The sequence below is a fragment of the Canis lupus genome, chromosome 16, assembly GCF_011100685.1.
Source record: "Canis lupus familiaris isolate Mischka breed German Shepherd chromosome 16, alternate assembly UU_Cfam_GSD_1.0, whole genome shotgun sequence".
NCBI lineage: Eukaryota > Metazoa > Chordata > Mammalia > Carnivora > Canidae > Canis > Canis lupus.
This window is the reverse complement of record NC_049237.1, coordinates 44836703-44860576: the sequence shown is the minus strand read 5'-3', so window position 1 is coordinate 44860576 and position 23874 is coordinate 44836703. Positions and strand designations below refer to the sequence as shown.

Genomic DNA, 23874 nt, shown 5'->3' with positions numbered 1-23874 from the left:
TCTTCCACATAGCCGTAGCGGTATCCAGAATATTTGCATGCTCTCGGGCTGCTTCTCTCAGCCCTAAGCCTCACAGGACACTGTGAAGAAGGCCAGGTGACATCTGAACACACAGTGGGTTGTGTCAGAGTAGAGAAGTCTGACTTTAGAAAGCCCGATTCTGTTATAATTGGCCGTAGGCATGCTTCCTCTTTTTCAGAAGGAAATAATCATTTTCATTATACTGTACAGTAGGCCTGCCTGTCCTCTGTTATGATGGGAGATACTATTTTTATCTTCCAAAGCTGTAAGGAAGCTTATCCTCTGCTCCAGAGAGAGAGGCTATCTCTATCTTCCAACACTACTTGTTATATAAGGCATCCTTGAAAAGACAGTCCAGAGCAAAAGCAGCCAGTGCCTCTGTTTGCAAGACATGCAGAAATGTGGGAGACATATGGAGCATTGTCTCCCAACAATTACTTTTGAAATATTACTTCATGGTGCAAGAAATGGTCAAAAGAAGATGTAAATAAATTTCTACCATGAGAAAATATTTCATGATAACCTTCAGTAAACTATTACTTAAAAATGTTATTTTAAGTTTATGGCATGTTTATTTATATGTCAAGTTTTATACCAACAGATTTTTTTTTTTCATGTAGGCAGTGAAAGTACAAATACGGTTCTTTTATTAGGATCCATACTGGAACCTAGGTGATCTGCTGGGATTTTAATTTTTAAATTTTTTTAATTTTTAAAAATATTTTTAAAATTTATTCATGAGAGACACAGAAAGGCAGAGACACAGGCAGAGGGAGAAGCAGGCTCAATGCAGGGACCCCAATGTGGGACTCCTTCCCAGACCCCGGGATCACGCCCTGAGCTGAAGGTGGACGCTCAACTGTTAAGCCACCCAGGCGTCTGTCTCTATTGAGATTTTTAATTTATTTTTATTTTTTATTTTTTATTTTTATTTTTTTTCTATTGGGATTTTTTAAATAACAACCTGTAGTTAGATGTTCATCAATTATCACTATGGTAGGCTTTCCATAGAACTCATTAGTAGAAAATATGAAATAATCTTTAACTTTTTGAAACTGTGTTGTATTGAAGACTGAAAAAAATGGATTCATCATGCACATTTAAATAAAATATAAAGATGAGAGTGTCATTATAGAAGTCATAAGCAATTTGGAGCACCGATTTCAGTGTTTAGCAGCTTTACGGGATCTTAGGGGGAATCACAATCACCAGGGTATTGATGGGTCTATTTGGCATAGGTCTCTAATGGCCCTTCACGGGATGATCCTGTTCAGGCCTTCCTGGCTTTATGACCTGGATTCCCAGCTCATCTCAGGCACTTCCCTATACCTCTTATGGAACAGCTGGAACCAGTTAGGATCTAGAGCCTGTCCAGGCCTACAAATGCTCCAAGGGATTTGTTCTAGCCCAGTGTATGGGGTGAACACATAGGGATGTGATGTGGATTTACATTTCAAATCTACAATAGGATGGTATGGGTGTGACGCAGTCCCAGGAATAATGGAGCCCAGAGATCTCTTTAAAGCAAGGGTCTGAAATTTATGAGTGCGCCTGGCATGCTTTCACTTATTGGTGAAGTTTGAGGACAATATTTGTTAAACATTACTTAGTTATATTTTCTAACAGTTTTACAGACACCAAACATATTTTATCTATAAACAGATACTTACCCTTTTGCGTATTTAACTGTACTCAAGAGGTCATTATGGGGGGAGATATTGTTAATTCTGAATCACAGGTAAGTAAGTATGCACAGAAAGAAGCCACACTTAGCGAGGAAGACAGGGCATAAAATGGAATTCAAAATGTTCAATTTCTTACTTCAGGCTTGCAACACAAATAATAATTAAATTTCCTGTTGTTGTTTTCTTCTAAATTTATGTTTGCATTTCTTTTCATTGGCTCAGTTCAGTTGAAAATACAATTTTATATTAAGGGGCAGCACTAAATCAATTATTTTCTTCTTAATGTTCCAGTAGTGTCTGGTAAGTTGATGAAATACTGAAGTGGCTCGGAATATTGCATTAGTCAATATAGCTACAAAGAATAAGGAAAGAAATCAGTGGAAAGAATACATATGAATAACCACTTTTCTCCAGCACACAACCTGCTTACTTTTTCTCCTGTGGCCACATTAACCCCTTGCTAAGTACTGGCTGTCTGGACATGCTACTATTTTCAGATTGCTTTTTTTTTTTTATTAAGATTTTATTTATTTATTTGAGAGAGACAGAGAGAGTGAGAGAGAGAGAGAGAGAGAGCATGAGAGACGGGAGGATCCGAGGGAGAAACAGCTGAGCAAGGAGCTCAACTCAGGGATCACGACCTGAGCTGAAGGCAGACGCCTAACTGACTGAGCCCTCCGGGGCGCCCTCTTCCCTTACTTATTTAAATATTTATTTCCTTATTATTTTTACCTTTGCTTTTCTATTATTTTCTTATTCTCTCCTTCTCCTCCTCCATTTAATATTTTTTGCATCCCTTTACCACTGAATAGTTTTAACCTTTTCCAGAGTCAAAGCCCTGCCACTTGAATGATAAGGAAATGGGTTTGGAGAAATTAACTAATATATTAGTTATTAGTGCTGTGGATAAAGTTAGATCCCTGGAGAGTAAGAAACATCAGTTCTGTGGAAAACCTCATACTTCATGTTAGGAGACTTCGGTTTCCAGATGGGGATCTTCATCATCTGGACTGTTCTTCGGCTCTCCTTGCTAACTTTTAAGATTGAATGTACTGTCCAGACTAACTGTGGGGGATGATCACGGAAAGGGACGTTGGTTCATGGGCCCAAACTGTCACACCCCAAGCAAACGACAAAGGTGACATAAAAGTGCGAAATAAGACCTTCTAAGCAAAACTTCAGGCTTTTTAACCAGTGTCCTCAAGCTCTTCTATAAAGCATAGAAATGACTCACAAAACGGATCTGACATTAGGCCACACCGAGAAACATCGGAGGGATGCTTTCTGCTGGGCTAGAGATACAAGGATGAGGAGCCGGGAGTGTCAGTAGAGGGAGCTGGAATAGTAGGGCTACGAATAGAGGAAAAGCTTTAGGAGAGAACAAAGGTAATTCAGATGTTGCCATTGTACAGTGAACTGGGGGGGCGGGGGTGGTTAGCATGAGAGGCTATCCCGGGAGGATAAACATCAAACGTAGCTTTTTGAACCAGGAGGACCTCCTGACTGCAAGTGTCACGATGTAACTATTCCAACCTGTTATCACTATGTCACCTTTTTTCAGGTTGAAAGGACCTGGGGTCATGCAATCATCTTTCCTTGAACACACGTGCCCGTGGACCCCTGGGTAGAGACTGAGCATAATAATGTGGTTGGAAGCAACGGCAAGGAGCGCAGAAAGGAGGTCTGGATGAAACCGGGCAAGCAATAAACAACTGATGCCACTTATTGATTGATTGCTAAGGGCCAGGCTCAGTGCTGGGACGCAGGGAACTTAGTCAAGGTGAATAGAAGCTCTGCCCCCAAGTTTCTAGTATGATGCAGATTAGCCAGAAACCAGGGACATCCATCCCAGGCACTGCGGGTTGACCCAGGGCTTCAAGATGCCAGACAAGACAAGACGAGGTATCAGATGCTTTTCTATGGAGAGCTTGAAAAAAAACAAAAACAAAAAACAAAAAACAAAAAAACCCCTCTTTTTTTAGCCTAGAAGTCCTATTCCATATGTAGAGGGGCAGAAATCTGTCAATGGACGTAAGAAACTAAGGTCTTGCAGAAGGGAGCAAGGAGGACATGGATGGGTGGGGACACGGGCTGAGCGGGCCACAGCAGAGAGAGCAGGGCTAATGCCAAGGGAGGAACTGACCCGCAGGACATCATCAGCCCACTGGCTAGACATTTGCTTCTGATGGACATTCCCACCCCCAAAGAGGGCACGCCATGATGCAAAGGCACAGCAAGGATTTGCTCCTGAAAACAGGAAAGTCGAGCTTTACTACTCTTCCCCTTGGGGCACCTGGGTGGCTCAGTCGGTTAAGTGTCTGACTCTTGATTTCAGCTCAGGTCATGATCTCAGGGTGGTGGGATTGAACCCCATGTCTGGCTCTCTGCTCAGCAGGGAGTCTGCTTGGATATGCTCTCCCTATGGCCCTCCCCCTACTCTCTCTCTCCCTCTTTCTCTCTCTCAAATGAATAAATAAATCTTAAAAAGAAAACGTACTCTTCTCTTTAATGCTCTCCTCCTTTCTTCTCATCCTTACTTCCTACTGATACTTGAGGCTCATCATGTCTTAGCAACCATGCTTGTGGCCAGAGCAGCTGCTCCAAACTCGGACTTGACCATTAAGAGGGTCAGCCTTGATTGAGAAGAGGTGGGAACAAATAACAACAAGACAGTGCCTTTCAGGGCTAATGGAGGCAAGTCCAAGGTAGGACAAGAGCCTGAAGGTGGAATCTCTAATTTGAGGGGATGAATTTTAAGGGAACATTCAAGGAGATGACGGAGATCCCTGGGTGGCTCAGCAGTTTAGCACCTGCCTTTGGCCTGGGGCATGATCCTGGGGTCCCGGGATCGAGTCCCACATCAGGCTCCCTCCATGGAGCCTGCTTCTCCCTCTGCCTGTGTCTCTGCCTCTCTCTCTCTGTGTCTCTCATGAATAAATAAATTGAAAAAAATCTTAAAAAAAAAACAACCCACAAAGAGGAGGTGACATTTGTGAAGAATTTTGAAGGATGACTATTGCTTGCCAGGTGTGTTGTTCTAGGAGTCTGGAGAGAGGAAAAGATATCCTAGACAGACACAGAGCCTGTGTGAACATAAAAACCAGGTGAGAAGAAACAAAAGAATTCAGGACACTATAGGACTGCAGTATGGGGAGAGTTAGAGCTGGAAATGAGGTTTAAAAGGCAGATATGGGGCAGATAGGAAAAGCTTTGCTTATTGCACTATCTTAACTTGGGGGCACCTGCTGGATGTTTCTGCATCCCCATCATTTACAACCTTGCTGCAGGTGTGAGTCAAGTTAACGTGTTTGTCCTTGGCTGTCCTTGGCCACAGCTGATTGGACAAAAGGTGGTTACATGACCCCAGAAGAACCAACCACTGAGTAAACTGAGCCCATTAAATGACTTCTAATAAAAAATATGAACAAAGAGTCATATTGGCATGTGATGGGTATGTGAGCAGAAGTCACTTGCAGCTGGGACTGTGCGGCCCTTCTTCCCAGCCTTCCTTCCAAAGTAGAGCTCGTGGATCTACAGAGAGAAACACACTAACAGAATAGGGGCTCAGAGAGAAGCAGAGACCTGACACCATGTGACTCAGGGGAGAGGTTCTTTTTTTTTTTTTTTTTTTAGGGGAGAGGTTCTTGAGGTGACTCCCCCTTCTGTGTGCCATGAGATACCACTGTAACTTTTAATAAATACCCCTTTGGGGGGGGGAGTCAATTTATATTCTTTGCAAACAACCCTAAAATGGATGGTCTTCTAAAGAGTTTGCATTTATATTGCAGGTTAGGAGAAACTATACAAAGTACTAAGTGAGGGGTAGCATAATCAGGATTTATTTTGTTTTCATAAAGCAACTTGGCTACAACGTGGAGAGTGGTTCAGAGAGGATTCAAATCAGAAGGAGAGAAACATCCCAGGAATCCATGGGAATGATCTGGGCAAGAGCTGAGGAATTCCTGAACTAAGGGAAGGACACGAGGAAGATAATATAGAGTTAAGAGGTATTTAAAAAGCCTAGACAAAAGGACCCTGTGAATGACCGTTGTCAAGGATAAAGGATAGAAGGATGGATGATGAATTAGCTTGTGTGAATAGCAAACTGGTAATCGTGGTAAGAGCTTTAGAAGGAGATAGATTCGTAAGGGAAAAAAAATGAGAGCAGTTTCAGAGACTTTGAGGAATGCATAGGACACTCCCAAGGAGTGAGAGCTCCCAGGAAAGTTCTGGGCTTCTAGAGACTTATGGTAGTTGAAATAATGGGAAGTAAGTGGCATAAGGAGTATAAAGTATAAAACAGAACTCAGAAGAACAGCAGTGCTCAAGGCACAGGCAGAAATATGAACTGGGAAAAAGACTGAGAACGAATGAAGAAGAGAGAAGAAAAGCCAGAGAACAATAGTTGGGGGAAAAAAACAATGTATCGTGAACCTGACTGGCTCAGTCGGAAGAGCATGAGACTCTTGGTCTTAGGGTCATGAGTTCGAGCCCCATGTGGGTGTAGAGATTACTTAAATAAGAAAGAAAGGAAGGAAGGAAGGAAGGAAGGAAGGAAGGAAGGAAGGAAGGAAGGAAGAGAGACAAAGGAAGAAGAAAGGAAGAATCAAATGATGCAGGGAAGTCAGTGGATATAAGACCTGAATGCGGACATTTCAGGGGCCGTGGTGGATTCCAGCGTAAGGCATGCTGAGATGGAAGGAACGGACTGATGGGCTTGGGCAAGGGCTGGTTTGAGGAGCCAGGGGGCAGAGGTTCCCTGGTAGGGGTAAGCCGCTGTCCACAGGCCTGAGTCAGATGCAGACTTGATGTCCAGGAAAGGCTGTCAAGGATCTGTCGAACCCTAAACAAATTTGCAAGTTGGTTGTTTTTTTGCTTGTGCAGTTTTGTTTTTTAACCATAGGCTTCCTTTATTCTGAATTTTAACAACCTAACTATCTAAGAGCATTTAAGAACTGCATTTTTCCCAGGCTTATGAAATGCAAAAGGGCAAACCTCCCATTTTGCTAATGAGAGAATACAATTACTGTCTAACCAAAATAATTTAAGGGCTAAGGAAGATAATTTAAAGAATCTGGAAGAGTCATAAATGCAAATGAATAATTTTATATAATGTTTATCTACCCCTCCCAGCTGAAGCCGCCTGATCCCAGGAGCTTGCACATCTCACTCTCTTCAGGCCTGATGGGACTCTGCCGCCCAGGTGACCTGCTAGGTGGGCTTTGCAGCCCTACATCCAGGGCTCAAGCCGGCTGTGGGGCGAGCCTTGGGCATTCTGAATTGCAGCCTCCTGCAGGTGGCTCCTGGGTTTTCCTGTCTCTCCTTTCCTGTCTAGACACAAGAGTATTTACTCCTAGCGCCTTCCTATGCTGTCTGATATGAACTCCAGGGACCCCGACATTGACCTGGACCAGGTGTGACCCAAGCCAGTTTCCTGCATCACTCGGGACCTCAGCATTGAACCCGCAGAGTATGATTCCCACAGCTTCTCTCCAGCTGCCTCCACTTCTCCCTTTGGCTGTGTTCCCAAGGGCTCAGCCTGCTGGCCCCCATTCATTAAAGGGCATGAGTTTTAATCACAGATAAACGGCTCCTTTAACAGAAAAAGCATTCAGTTTGTTTCTGTATTTTTCCAGAGACAAACTGAAGTTAAATAAAAGGAACGAAGTATCACATTCAGCCCAAAGTGGGCACTTCACTTGAAAACGTTGCCCAAATGCCCCTAGTTTGTCAGGGACGGGAATAAATGAAGGAAAGGATGTGACTATTTTTCAGGGGAGATTTGCTGCTTTGCAGTGAACAAAGAACTAGGAGGGATGTTTATGAAATTCTTGCTGCAGGGTTAAGAGCCCAAACTAGTGTTTTAAGAAAGTGTGAAGGGAAATCTCACATGTGATTGATAGCCTGTTGTGATTTGGTTGGCAAATAATCCTGTCTATACATTTTCTTCTCTTAAAACAAAATTTGGCATTTTTCCTGTTGTGAAAACTGATAATATCAAATTAAAGAAAGACAAATTTTATTGTTCTGTGAAGCTATGTGTACACTTGAGATTAGGGCTATCAGAGGAAAATATATTATGGCAAAAAAAGATATGTGAATCTAAAAAATGTGGTTCCACTGATATATCATTGTAATACAACTGATTCTGTGTGGGCACAGTCTGTTCTTTTACCTCCTCCAACCTTAAAAAATAAATTGAAATCGTCCATACTTTAATTGGCCCTGGGAACATTTGTGGCATCGGTGGTTAAAGGTGAGGGTTTAGATTTTTTTTTCCCCAAAAATAATGATCATTGATCATTTCCAGTCTGGAAATGTTTTAAGACTTTTTTCTGAACATTTTTTAGTATGCCTTTAAAAAAAAAAAAAAAAACCAACTCCCTGTGACACCAATATTTTAGGCCTCCAGGTATATCTTCCGCTCTGACCAAATTGAAGATTGGGGTGGTTTCTGGCCAGAGAAGCTCAGTAGAATAGGGCTGCCAATATACATTTGTCAATATATTGAGATACTTTTTATTCCCAGGCCACAAATGTATGGGCGGGGGGTGGGAAGCATTGCTCTGGGGATGGAGAGTACTTAACCATAAAAATAGCTCAGAGAATGTGAAGTCACCGAAAAGACACCACGAGCTTCTCGTGGGAAAACCAGAGCCCCGTGATTGGCCTTCTGTGATAAGAAAATTTCAAAGTACATTAGGGACGGGGCTGGGACATCAGACTGGCTCTCATCCCTTCCCCAGAGGCGTTATTTTGGGAATGCTTACAGATGATAGAAACATGTTTGCCCACGAAATGGAAAGAAAGTGCACCCTACTGGCTGTGTTAGTGGCCATGAAAAGGCAGCGTGCCTCCCAGGGAGGCCAGGGCTGCAATGTGGAGCCATCAGATGAGGACATCGCCCTCTCGGGTGCCTGGCATGAGGCCTGGCTGTGCCAGGGGAAGGGGAAAAGCCAGGCGGAAAACCCACAGCCACAAGAATTAGTGGAAATCAGTGGCATGTGTCTCATGGCTGATCTGAGCAGGTGGAAAGATTTTCTCCTTTGCCCATCTCCCATCAATCCCTGGGCTGCCCAGGTCACGCATAGCCTGCCCTGGGAGTGTCTGCATGGAAATGGTTTCCAGGCTCATGGCCCTTGGGGGACATTTGGGTATTGTCATGTTCCTGTAGCCCCCCCAAAGGGCTATGGTCCCCTCCTGTGCAATCCTAAGCCCCCACCCCTCTGGGCACAGAACCAGGGGTGGGGCCTGTAGCTGGAAGGGGAGGCAAAATCAGAACAGGGAGAGGCTGGTTCCCTGTCCTCCCAGCTCAGGCCACAGGTTGGCAGTGGTGCCCAGCGTTAGTGGGGAGGAATGGGGGTGGGCCACAGGAGCCCCGGCTTCTGCAGCCTGGGGTGCTGTGTCCGTCGGGGTGTCCCTAACTGCACTGGCTTCCCTGCTTACGCCCTGTCCCCAAACAGACTGGACCTGGGGCAGGAGCTGAGGCTTCTGGCTCTGAGCTCGGGGCCTGGGAAGGTCTGAGCGCTGCTGTGCTCGTCTCACCACAACAGAATCAGACATCGAGTCCCAGGAATGGAAGACAGACCACCAGGCCTGTTCTTGGGACAACCAGAAACTCCATTTGAAGTCATTTTGGGGAGAGCTGGAGATTAATCAACATGAATGTTGATTTTTATGTAAATATCTATGAGTTTGTTTCTGGTCTGCTGGAGTCGTAGCCTGTAGAAAATCAGAGCCTGGCTCGTTCAATGATGAACAGCTCTCACAGAGAAGACTGTGGCAAGGAAAGACTTCCCTGCGCACCCCCCTGGGCTTTCAGGAACCAGTGCTACCTTAGGACATACAGAAACATACACATAGCCTTGTTTCCTCTCCAGCAGCAGCCCTATGCTCTGACCGTGTCCATCTCTGCAGAAAGAGTAGTTCAACCTTGGTTTGAGATCCTGCCCCTCCTACTTACTAGATAGATGTCCACGGGCAGTCACTTAACAACTCTGAACGCCTCTGCACTCACTGTACAAATAGGAGCAGTAATACTGATGAGAAATTTTATTAGAAATAATATAATGTGTTGATGATATCTACCACGTAGCAGGTATTCAATAAGTCAGAGGTATGTATAATTAATTATTATTAATTGAAATCTCAGGTACTCCTGTATTTTTCACTCCTGTTAATCAGGATAGAGGCCTAGTCCCCAATCTTTTTACATCCTCTCTCCTGCTACTGCTTAGACAAGGGAATTTGAATCTCTCGGCTTGTGGATTTTAACTTTTTAATGATGAAGAATCACCCAGGAAATTTGTTAAAATGCAGGTTCCCTAGTCCCACCCAGGGAGGTTCTGATTCTGTGGGTTTGCAGAGAAGCCCACAATCACATCATTAAAAGCATCCCAGGGGTTTTGGCCTGGTAATCAGACGGACCACAGTTTGAAAAACAGGACCCTGTGTATGAAATGCACGGCACCCACCTACACCTTCGCTAGGTCACGATGCTGCTGGTTGGCTACAGTTTATTGAGTAGCCAACTACGGTCAAGGCCTTATGCTAGGATCCTACACACATTATGCTATCTTACCTCAATAATAATCCTATGCTACGGTAATCAGTGTCTTGGCTTTATGCTGAGGGGACTGAACTGGAATATTCCACATAGTTCCTTCACTCACACCTCAGGTCCCTGGGCATGTTCTCTATTGTTCACTCCTTATTTTGTGTCAGTCATTCCTATATATATTTATATATATATATACACACACACATATATATACACACACATGCATGATATCCATATGCCTTGTACACATACACACATGTATATATATACATGATATGTATATATTCCTAAACAATACAGTATTACGTTTGTAAGGTAGATTCCTATTTGTATATGTTCTACAGTTCATTCATTTACACTGCCATACAATGCTCAATTGGATGAACATAATATATGTTGAAGAATAACCAAGGACTAAGAAGAGTATGTGTTGAGGGTGAATTTATTTATTTATTTATTTATTTTTAAAAGATTTTATTTTATTCATTCATGAGAGACACAGAGAGAGAGAGAGGCAGAGACAAAGGCAGAGAGAGAAGCAGGCTCTCTGCAGGGAGCCCGATGTGGAACTTGATCCTGTGATCCTGGCATCACCCCTGAGCCCAAAGCAGATGCTCAATCACTGAGCCACCCAGGAGTCTCCTGTTGAGTGTGAATTTAATTTTTAGAGCAGCAATATTCTCAATGTGAGCTCCGTGAGTCTTTCTGAAAGCTCCTTTCAAATAAGGTAGGATTCTCAGAGGCACTTTTTGGTTGAATATGGAAGGGAATTGAGAAGCCTTACTTGGCATGGGTCATTGTGGCCTGATGGCTTTGAGGCAAGTACTCAGTCTGGTCCCGTTCTCTGTAAGGTCTAGGATGAGTCATAGGAGATTCCTGTAGGCTTAGGGTCAGGCAGCAGTCAAGTATGTTAGCGCATGCGCAAGATTGGGCAGAGATTTCTTCTAACGTGATTAAATTATCCATTCTCTTGTCAGTGGATGTTTGTCTTCTTGGGTTTGTTTGTGTTCCATTAACAATAATGCCGCTGCGAACATTTCGGACATGTGTCCTGGTGCACAAGGGGAATTTTTCCAAGGAAATATACCCTGGAGTGGAAGATTTGGGTCACAGTGTATGGGCATCTTCAACTTTATTAGATAATGCTAAATTGTTTTGCAAAGAATTTGTGCTAGTTTACACTCCCGCAGCAGTGTATAATACCTGCTGCTGCACATTCTCCCAACACTTTGTTCCCTCTGGCTTGTGATGAATGCATAAATCCCTTGCGAGTCAATTTGGGAAGCGATAGGAGAGTTGAAATAAATGCAACATTAGGAAACCTACCCAGAATTAGCATTAGAGATCTTCAGGAAAGAGCTTGGTTCATCTTCTTTTTTTGTATCCAAATATGATGCAGAGTGCTGGCACTTAGAGGTTTAACAAATTCATATTTATTTGGTTGTAAAATTCTAGCCCTTGAATTGCCTTTCTATCTGGTTTGTTAGATTAAAAATCCTTAAATGGCTTGGACGCATTATATCTGCTCTGAAATAGGCATAATTCCAATCTATCATGTAGAATTTTTGTGTGGGTTTATAAAAATGGGCTTAATGGCTAAAAAGCATATGTAACATTCATATAAATAATGAGGTTGGTGCATCCAAACAAAAGTGGAGGGATGCTCAGAGGCCAAGTTGACAAGAGAAGACATAACACACACACACCATCTTGGAATGCCTTAAGTACAGTAAAATTTCAGATATGTAATTATTTAGGGTGAGCCAGGATGCAGAACAGCTGTGTCTGCCTCGCTTAGCAGGTGCCGGGTCCTCAGCCAATCTCTACAGTGGTAGCAAATTAAGGTCACTGGGAAAGGCAGCTCTTGCTGTTCCTGTCACTTTCTAACCATCTGAAAAATGATGCAGCATCGTTCTGCAGGAAGGCTAATAAGCCTTCAAGGAATCGTAGAAGGATACGGAGAACTCGCAAGATCCGAGGGGCATTGGAACACGAGGAAAGAAAGATGTAGAATTTATCCTCTTTGCCATTAAATTTCCGGGATGAATCCTGCTCCAGCTGATCACGACTCAGAGTTAACATCTCGGTGCCCGGCAGCAGTGTGTGAAGTGATGTGGTGACTCAGCTCTGTCTTTGAGAGACAGGTGTCCACTTTAGAGAACCACCAACCCACTCAGAGGCCCTCACGACAAAGGCAATCAGTGGCTGACTAGTCAGCATCTGAGTCGATTGCAGGAAGGCATCTCTAGGAGAGAGAGAGAACAGAAGCAGCCAGCCTCCCGTTAAAAACAAAATTCAGTCCAACCCAAGAAATTCATATTGCATTTCTATTATGTTCACAGCAGTGAATTGGGCATTGCAGGGGAGACCGAGGAGAGGGAAGACAGGGCATCTGCGTCAAGAGCTCGCAATCAGACACGTTCTTCCCTTAAACAGGGAAGAGAGGCAAGAAGAAAAAGAAGTCACATTAGGGATCAAACTAAAATAAGCCTTCACCCTACCTTGCTGGCAAAATGGCAATTTACAAACTTAGCATCAGCGATTTTCGGAAAGAGATGGGCAGCGTAAATAAAGAAATGGGAACTTTCTCAGATGTGCTTTATCGGTGAAAGAGGGAAAAGTGTGGAACCGAAGTCCTCTCTGAAAATGGACAGCTGGGGAAACGCAAGGACTCTCCTATCAAGGAGATAACTGTCTTTGGAAGAGTGTTGCTTGCTTCTGTGTGTTTGACACTACAGTGGGGTGAACTCTGGACCAATGTCAACCCACAAAAACTGGAACAGCCTGAGTATATCTGGAAGCAAATACTCCACAGATGGAGAGAGAAGTGGGAGGTTAGCTCAGATCACTTGATTTTAATTAAACAGCTTTCAGTTTTATGAACTTGGAAAAGAAAAGGCAGGCAGAACTGATAAAGTCCATGTGACATTGACTCTTTCTTGAACATGTCGATAAAAGATAAGAGCAAGGCACTAACTCTTGCAGTCCCCTTTTCTAGAGAGGATAATGTTCGTGACGCTGGGCTTAAGTCCCAGGGATTTGAGAAGCAGAGAATCATAGGAGGAGGCTTTGGCCATTGTTGGCACGTGTCTGAAGAAAGGATGGACATAGCTGTGATATTTGCTATTTAGGGATGTTTGACAGAAGACCTTTGACAGAGGGAACACGGTTTCATGGTTAGTAGAACAGATGGACCGAAGGGCAGCTCCAGCCCTGCTTCAAAAATTGATTCCAGCACTCTAGGGTAAAATTTAGAATGCAGCCATTCAGAAGCATTGTGAGGCCAGATGCGGGAAGCTTGCCAGGGTCCAGGTGTACACAGGTTGGGGATGAACTAGTTTTTTACTTAGAAGTTAAGCTGACTCGGGTTCTCTTTCTGCTGAAGGCTTTATAAGATCCTAGAGGAGAAGGGAGAAGGAGACACAGTCTACAGTAGCCTCATTCCTACCCTAACCTTATTAATGCCGACCTTCTCATCATCTATATTTTTCTTTTTTTTTTTTAAGATTTTATTTATTCATTTGAGAGTGAGCGAGAGAGAAAGGGAGAGAGTGTGTACGTGCATGATGTGGGGCTCGATCTGGGGACTTCAGGATCATGACCTGAGCCCAAGGCAGACACTTAACTAACTGAGCCCCTCAGATACCCTCCCCCCACATATTTTTTTCTTATTTGGAAATAACTAGCCAGAAAATATAGGTGTAGCCATTATAGACATTCTAATATTGAAAATACAAGGTTTTAGGGTGGCTGTCCTTAATTAGGGGTGATTCACACCTCTCCATGGGGATATCTGGCAATATCTAGAGATGATTTAGGTTGTCACCTAAAAGCATGGGAAGAGCATGCTCCTGGCATGTAGTAAGTAGGTGGAGGCCAGTGATGCAGCTAACTATCCTACAATGCACAGGACACTCCCCCACAATTAAGGATTACTGGGGGTCCCAAATGTCAATAGCATCAAGGTTGAGAAATCCCGGGCTAGGTTAAGATAGGATTTTTTGCTGAGAAAATCCTGGAAAGGCTGAGTGGGGTTGAAGGAAGTTGTGCAGGCTGACCTAATTTTATAAGGTTGATCTCGGGCTTTATTTTATTGGCCATGATGTATTAGCAGGTAGTTTTCATGATGTTTTTGTCACAAGGTTCTTCTTATAGCCTCAGTCATTAATCATCTTGAGAAATGTTGCAGATCACACTTGTGAATTTCATCTTGGTTCTGTTGACTGCTGACTTTGATGGAGAAGTGAGATTTCCTCCCTAGCCTTCAAATCTAGATTCTCTTGTTTTAGGTAAGTGGAAAGAATCTTCCCGTCAATGATTTTTTTTTTTTTTTCACCTGAGGAGATTATACACTCAGCAAGAACCAACGTCATATTTTGGATGGCCATTGCTGGAATATTTACTCTGTTTTATTTTATTGAAATTTAACTGGAGTAATTTTTATTTATAGCTTCATTGTTAATATTGCAAATATGTTTGTTCCTTAAAGTGAATCAAGGAAAAGATTTTCCTGGGAAGCCTGCAGAAAGGTCCGACACCTGACTGTGTTTACTCTTCCTTCATGATAACTCAGAGTAACTGCTGCTTCTAGGGCAGATGGCATGATAGCTCATTTTGCTGGGCTGAACTCCATAACTTGGTACATGGCAGAGATTTAGAGATTTACTACAGATGCCCAAATATTTGTTGCTCTTGAATACAAAGCATTGTTTATGAGAAGATCCTTGAATTTTTTCTACCCTGAACAAATGAACATTTGAGGTTAAATAATCAACTAACTAAAAATATTTAATAGATTTAGTTCTTGCCACACATTTTAAATCCCATTATTACCCAATATAATAATTGAGCAGTATTTTTTCCACCTCTAACTTCTGTAAAATAATTTAATTCACCTTGTCACATGGATCTTTAAATGTTAGACTTTCATCATCACTAGACCTACTTTTTGACCTCTTTCCTCTCAAATATTCTGTGTCATTTTCCTTCCCTTTTTGAGGAGTGGTATTTTTGAATTATATATGATGTTATTACATGGAAATTTTATTCCATGCCACAAGTGCCCATTCACATAAGATTAAGAATTGTTATTTTTTTCCATTGTGTGTGTGTGTGTATGTGTGTGTGTGTGTATCTCACATCTTCTTTATCTATTCATCTAACAATGGACACTGGTTGCTTCCATATCTTGGCTACTGTGAAGGATGCTGCAATAAACATAGGGGTGCATATATATTTTGAATTAGTGGTTTTGTTTTCTCATGCCATTTGCAACAACATGGATAGATCTAGAAGGTATAATGCTAAGTGAAATAAGTCAGAGAAAGACAAATACCATATGATTTCACTCATATGTGGAATTTAAGAAACAAAACAAATGAACAAAGAAAAAAGGGGAAACAAAAAAACCCAGACTTTTAACTATAGAGAACAAACTGGTGGTTACCAGACGGGAGGTGGGTGGAGGGATGGGTGCACTAGGCGAAGGGAATAAAGAGTACATTTACTGGATGAGCACCAGGTGATGTGTGAAAAGTGTTGAATTGCTGTATTGCACACCTGAAACTAATATAACATTGTGTGTTAATGGTACTGGAATTAAAAAAAAAGAATTATTATTTTCATTCATCTTTTAAACGGATTTTACAATGTTCACTTGTAATTAGTCATTTATCTCCAGGAATAAGGATTATAACTATTCAAAAAGATCTCTTTAATAAATTCTGCAAATTGACTTCCATAAACTCAAAAGCTAGCAGGAGTAGAGGTCATTTCAATAGAATTTGTCTGCCATAAACCTATTTTGTTGTTCATAATAAAGTAATTGAGATAGCATCCTCTAAGTTAAGTGATTTTCTCTTTTCTGGGTACAATTTTTTTAGAGAAAAATCTATGACTTTAATGTTTGGGTGCACAAAGTATGTAACTGTATAATTATCTAATTTGGCTCATTAGGTGTTATTTTAAAGCTTATACTTGGCTTATACCTGGCTATAACTTGGATACCCTGAGAAGAATCTAGTATTATAGTTGGAAACTGGCTTAAGAATATACATATATAATTTTAAATATATATATTTTTACATATTTTACATGTTTTTAAATATTTATTTTTAGGGACACTGGGATGGTTCAGTCAGTTATGCATCCAACTCTTGATTTCTTCTCAGGTTGTGATCTCAAGGTCCTGGGATCTAGCCCTGTGTTGGGCTCCATGTTCAGCGGGGAGTCAGCTTGAGGATTCTCTCTCTGTCTCTGCCCCTCACCCCCATCCTCTCTCACTCTCTCAAATAAATAAATAAATAAATAAAATTTTAAAATACATGTATATATATATATATAATTTAAGTTCTAAACTCAATCAACTTGGTACTTGATGGGATGAGCAATGGGTGTTATACTATATGTTGGCAAATTGAATTTAAATTAAAAAAATGTAAAGAAAGATAAACTCAGTCCAATTTTACCTAAATAATTTTTTGAAAAGCTATTACTTCGATTCATCCTAGGCCCTATTCCCATCCCTAGACTGAGGAAAGACTCTTACTTATTCCCCCTGAATAGTACCCACATGGGGGAAACTACAGAGCCCAGGTGCCTCATTTGTATGACTTCATCCTAAAATTACCACATGTTCACCCCCGGAGAGGTAACAATATGTTTCTAAAATACTATGCAGATTAAAAGAAAGCTTTCAGGGAAAGAAATGAATAAAATATCAAGCCAAAGTGCATGGGTTCCAGGTGTACATCCAAGATGGCTTTTGACAGATGTAAATATTTCCTGAGAAATTTCCCTTGTTATGATATGTATCTTAAGGTCATTTGTGCAACACAAATGCCAGTAAGTAAGGCAGTAAAAAAAGAGAATTCCACCTGGATTTTAGCCTCAACTCCAACATTTACTACCTGGTGACTTTGGACAAGTCATAACATCTGTTCAACTTTCTTTACCTCTAAGGATGCTTCTTTCTTGAGGTGGTGGCCAAAAACATATAAGACAATATACTTGGAAATACCTGACACATAAATATCTGTTAAAACTTACTAATAAAAGCATAAAACTTTGTCAATAATTTAGTGATTATTAGTTCTATCTTTGATTGCCAATAATTTATTTCAGCCAGTTTGACTGTAAGAGTATGGGATTTCTTTTTTGAGGGGCTGTATCAGTATTCCATATTGATGATTTGGGAAAAATTATAAATAGTTTTGCTTTCAAAATGTGGAATCATGGAAACTAAGAAGTGTTAGGCCATGTCAGGCTTTTTCCAAGTGGAGCTTTTCCCTGGTCCAATTTTCATTGAAGATGGGGATTTATCAATTTACTCCCAAGTTGTGGGATGTTTTACTTCCTGGAAAATTTTCATATTAAGTCATCATTTGATCTGGGTTCACTTGGAAGTATGGCCATGTCTGAATCTGGTCAGAGTATAAACTTTGACCAACACACTGAGACTTCTGGATAAGACAGCAAACTATTATGGAAGTTGGCTCGTCCCTAGCTCAATCAGGAAACACTATGCAAGCAACCAGAAGAATGATTGAAAACAGAATCAGTACAACTGGTGGTAACAAAGGATATGAGGGCCTTTTTCAGAGAAGTGAATCACAGTCCACACCTGAAGAGCTGTCACTACCTAGGGGCTGCTGAGAAGGAGCTTTCTAATTGCCCTTATCTCTTTATTCTACATTGGCCCAGATAAATCACTGTTTCCCCTAATAATGCTTTGCAGGGAGGGGACATAGCAGCCCTTGTCGGCACCAATGGATGAGGCAGGTGACATGAGAATGGAGGAAAGAGCACTGTTAGCTTCCACTGAAAGAGAAGAGTCTGGCTTCTTCTGATTGCTTAATAGGCAAGATAATTACAACAGATGGAAGCAGTATCCAGAAAAAACCCAATGTATATGAGGACAGAATGAGGAGTTCAGTGATGGGCAGGATTGGGTCCTTTGTGGAAATAAATGCTTCCAGTTTTGCAATAGTAGTGGCTCTTCTTTCTAAGTCATTTCTGTACCTCCTGAATATACTTGGAGGAGAGCATATGCCAGGTTTAAAGTTTCATCCAGACTCCCACCAGTACCAGCTAAGGTAACCAGTAGTCTAAAAGAATTTGAGAACACAGGAAGAGTGCCCACAGAACAAGGGCAAAAAGATATCTGAGGAGGAGTACTAGCTCTTTAAGAGAAACATAGGTACTGAAGGACCTTATCAGAGGGAGTTGAATTAATGGCCCAGATAAAACAAGAATGTAAAGTCAGTAATATAAATATCTTCAGAGAGGAGGAGATACTACAAACATGAAGAACAATCTGTGAAGAAGAAGGATCAAATGGAGATAAGAAAAAAAAAAACATATAATAGCAGAATGGATATAGCTAAAGAATAAATCAGTGAGATCAAAGATCTGGTAACAGAATTTTTCCTGGAACATTCAATAAGAGGACAGAGAGATGGAAAATATCTAAGAAAATGTAAAATATATAGAAAGGATAGAAATAAAAAGGTCAACTTTAGTAACGGACAAAATACAATTTAAGCATTTAAACTCTATAAGTAAAAGATGAATATTATTAATATCAGAAAAAGAAATAGTAGGTCAAAAATAAAGTATCAGAAAAAGAAATAGTAGATCAAAAATAAAGTGACAGAAAAATATACACATGTACGCATATTATGAAGAAAGATACATTATGAGGGAAAAATAGCTAAATAAACAATTGGAGTTGGTAACACACTTTTGAGAAGACAAGCTGATCAAGAAGACAAAAAATTAAAAGAGAAAAGATTTAGAAGAACTGGAAAAACTCTGTGATTGATAAACCTACACCAACAGATGTACATAGAATTTTGTACTTCAAAACCATAGAATGTACATTCTTGCTGCATGCACATAAATATTTATAAATGAAGTCTCAAACTCTGTACAATCAAAACCATAAACTTAGGGATCAATAACCAAAAGATAACTTTAAAATGCATTCAGACAACCTTATGTAATATAGATATCAAAGTATGACAAAAATAGATCATGAACAACAGAATGGCTAAAAATTTGAAAACTATGATGAAATAGATGAATTCTCAAGTTTTATATAAAATCAAGACTTAAAAAAATAAATAAAAACTTGCATAAGACAATTATCAGGGAAGAAATTAAAATGTAATCAAATAACTCTCTCCACCAAAAGAGTTCCAAGACCAAGTAGTTTGAAATTCTAAATAGTTTGCATTCTAAGTAAAAGTTAAGTAACTCTCAAGGAACAGATCTCTATCTTACACAACAAAAAGCTTCTAAGCTCAATTAAACTAAAAACATATTAAAAATTCACAATAAATGAATATATTTTTTCCCAAAGAATATAATATTTCAATTATAAGTGATTCTATTAAAGTAAATAACCTTCAGCAATGATCATACCTACCAGAAAAGCTTTAGTTGTATAGCCTTTAAAAATGGAAAAAGGAAAAAAAATATTTCTCCTATTATTGTGGATTTTTAACATATTGGAGGTGTTAGGTAATGCAAGGAAATAAGAAAAACAAATAACATGTATAAGAGACAGAAGGAATGCAACGACAATCTCATTTATTTGCAGATGATAGGAGTCTCTAACTAGAAAACCAAGCAAAAGCAATAGAGAAGTTTAGAAGTGATAATATAGCAAAACTGTTACAACACAGGATAGAAATTGAACACCGATAAAAAATACATTTATTATTATTATTATTTTTAATTTTTATTTATTTATGATAGTCACACACACACACACACACACAGAGGCAGAGACATAGGCAGAGGGAGAAGCAGGCTCCATGCACCAGGAGCCCGACGTGGGATTCGATCCCGGGTCTGCAGGATCACGCCCTGGGCCAAAGGCAGGCGCTAAACCGCTGCGCCACCCAGGGATCCCAATAAATTTATTATTTAAAAAAAAAAAAACACAGGATAGACATCTCGAATTAGCAGCATTTTTAAATATCAAAATATGAAAATATAATAAAAATAAAATTATTCACAGTAACAACATTTCTAAAAGTATTCAGGAGTTAGCAGAAATAAAGAACTCAATCTTTTCTATAGTTTCGGAATTGGAGCAAGGAACAGAGTGATTCTAGTTAGTAGCTTTTCAAAGAATTATTTAAGCAAAGTTTAACTGAGCTTAGAATTCAAGAAAATATTTTCTTAAATCCATTTCCAGCGAGAATACCAGATTCTTCTCAGTTCATCCAAGTCATAATCAGGTAATATATGAGTTAGAGTAGTGCCCAAGGAGAAGTGTCATAAAACACCCAATTGATTGCCAAGTTCTATAGGCAATAGGGTAGGCAGCCTCTAAAATGGCTCTCCAAGGAACCCTGCCTCCTAGTAATAATCAGGGCTTCACGTAATTCTCTCATGTTGGGTGTGGACTGGACCTAGTGCCTGTCTTCTAACACACAGAATATGACAAAGGTTATGGGATATCACCCCAAGAGGAGTTTACAAAGAAACTCTGGTTTTCATCTTGCTTCCCTTCTCTCTCTTGCTCTTGCTGTCTTCCTGTGAGAGGAACCAGGTGTTATGCTTTGAGCAGCACTAAGGAAAGGCCCAAGTGGCAAGGAACCAAAGGAGGCCTTTGGCAACAACCAGAGAGAAGCAGAATCCTGCCAGCAGTCATGTGAGTGAGCCTGAAAGCCAGTCCTCCCCCAAGTTGAGTTGAGCCTTTCGGCAGGACTGCGGGCATTGCTGGCAGACGGTGGCCGTTGCCTTGTGAGGGAGATCTTGGGGAAGAGAGTCAGCTGAGCCACACCTGGATTCCTGATTCACAGAAACTATGAGCTAATATAGGTTTGCTGTTTTGAGCTGCTAACTTTGGTGTAGTTTGCTATGTAGCAATAGATAGGGAACGCAGACAATTATCTATAATAAATAATTAGCTAAAGAATGTGATTCAAAAGGAGAACTATGATTTACTTACTTGGTGTCCTTATGGGCTGGATAAATAACAACAAGAACAAACCAAAACTGTAGTCACATTTCCATTAAGGCCTTGGAATCATTGGGCCTACATGGTACAAAACTGTGTCACGAGACATGGCAGATGCAGCAGATTGACTCATTTAACACTCATTTGAAGGCCATCATATCTTGTCTCTTGCACCAGGGCGCTGAAGGCAAATAGTGAAGGTCCAGCTTTCCTTCCAGCTTAAAGCGATCACGAACATAGTTCTAGAGAATAGCACAGAGACAGAAGCTTCCCAGGAGAGTTTCATTTTTCAGATTAAAAGGCAAATGCTTCCAGGAAGTGGCTTTCACCTTACTCCTTGCTTTGAATATTAAAGTGATATTTAGAAGTGTAGGGTGTCTTGCAACCACGGTCATAGGGAGAAAAACCCACAAGCTAAAAATGCGAAGCAGGAATCTGGAAGGTTCTTGGTTCCTAATGGCATTGTTGAAGTGAAGGACTAGGTTAAACTCTTTGTTGGTGTATCGAATATTTGACTTGTCATTTAAGCCACTGGGGTCCGGTTTGCTGCTATTCATAGCTGAGTGTATTCTTTCACTAAAATAGAATAATTTTAGATTCTCATATCAAAATTCCCTTAATTTATTATTTTTAAAATTATTATTTTTTTTTTCACATCATTATTTTTAATGTCCAGCATTTATAATATGAGGGCCAGGGCTTTCACCCCAACTCAAGTTTATAAATTTTCGATTGGCTTGTGAGGCCAATAGGGATACTTCTTGTCTAATTAGGTTTCTGGGAAGACTTCATTCAGGTCCTCAATCTGATCAAATGGAATTATGTTCTTCATCTTCTCCAGCTCTTTTTCATATTCTTCCATCCTGGCCTTTGAGAGAGAGAGAAAAAAAAACAAAAAAAACTCAGCACAGCTTTTCACATCTTCTTTTTCCTCAGCATCCACCTGGACAGTGTATTTATACTCTGGCACAGGAAGCTTCAGGGCATTAAACTTCTTCTCAAAGTCATCTACCAAGCCAGCCTTTGTCACATTGGCCTTGTAGGAAGCCTAGGTGATAGCAGGTGATTTTTCAGGAAGAGTAGCCAACCTGGAGGTAAGCATCTCATTCCAGGATTTCAGGGAGTTGACAATGGCCTTCTGGTTTCGGGGTATGACCTCCCCAAAAGCTACCCAGTCAATGGTTTTTAGAGCAAATTTTCGCCCAGCCATCTTGAGATCTTTCACCAACCCCAGCGGCCCACCAAAATTTCCTTAATTTAAATCAGATACTTTGAGAAAGTCATAAATTCCCTCAGTTTATGTCAGTACTGGTTAAAATGAGAACGTCATGAATGTTCATTCCAGGTACCATTTTTATTTTAGTAGAAATTGAAGAAAAACAAGGTTATGAAAAAACCAGTCAGAGTACCAAAGACCTAAATCTTCCTTTGGCGTTGGTTTGCTGGGGGAAGATCCAGTGAATCTGGACTAAACTGTACCCAATTCCAGGAAGTTTCAAGCTCAACTCTGGTATCTAATAGCCCAAAAGGGGTCCTCTTTTATTACCGTATTTAACTTCAGGGATTATTCCAGGGTTATTAAATGGAATTCCTATGACAGCCTGAAATCTGGTGTTAGCATGAGACCAATCTATTCAATATAATGAATCTAGCCCTATTTTACCAGTTTCTTTTGGTTCCTAAGAAATATATGTAAGTTATAAGTGTAGCGTACCATCTAGGAAATAGTACACTAATGGTCTAAAAGCCCAATAAATCTCCCCGTTTTACTCTGGGTACTTTGTGGCTAGAAATAGAAACCAACTTTGGCTGGTTTAAACAAGAAAGTATTTTATTAAGGATGTTGGGTAATTCATAAAATCATCAGAATAGCTGGAGAATGAGACATGAGGAATATGGGCAGGCACCAAGGGCAGGCAGATGATGGCCACAGCCAAACTTCCATCTGGGACAGTCTGGCAGGAATGTTTTTCCCTTGTTGTGAAGGGACAAAGGAGGTCAGTGCTGGTCCTGGATAGTGAGTGCCGCAAACACAAGCTCCAGTCACTATCCTGCCTCCCTTGTCTTGGGAAGAGAAAAGGGCTTACTAGGGCCTCCAGATCAGAATTTTCCTTTGACCTAGCTTCTTTGCCCACTTGTTCCAAGCTTGTGGATCTCAGTGTCTGTGGGAAGTTAGCAAGGAGATTAAATTAAAATTTAAAGAAATGATAGTTGGGCAAAATGTAGTACTTACTAGGTTCCGAAGGATTGATTTCTAACTTACTCTCTTACCATCAGATTATTTTATTAAATAACGGATGGTGCTACAATGCAGCCAACTAAGTAATTTTTAAAAATTGTGACAAATGAGTGGTTGTTGAGTTATTAAATGAGATAACAATTGCTGGACATCTTGGTGTATGACACACATACAGCAAGAATCTAAAATGAGACTCTGGTGTGTATATTGGAGTCATTTGGCTTTGGGTATAGGGCTGACACAGGAAAAGTAAATCAATAGCTTTTTCCTCTATCCTGTTTCAGGCAACTCTGTCAGAGGAGTCTTAAAAAATCCCATGGTGATTGGGCATCCAGGCCTTATTTTTTTAAAAATACAATTTAGATTACCCAATACCTTTGCATTGGTCTTTTATACA

The 23874-nt window shown here is 40.7% G+C and overlaps 1 pseudogene; it reads right to left on the bottom strand.

Moving 5' to 3' along the window:
• Positions 1 to 21956: 21956 nt before the first annotated feature.
• LOC119869631 lies at positions 21957 to 22475 on the bottom strand (annotated as a pseudogene).
• Positions 22476 to 23874: the final 1399 nt, after the last annotated feature.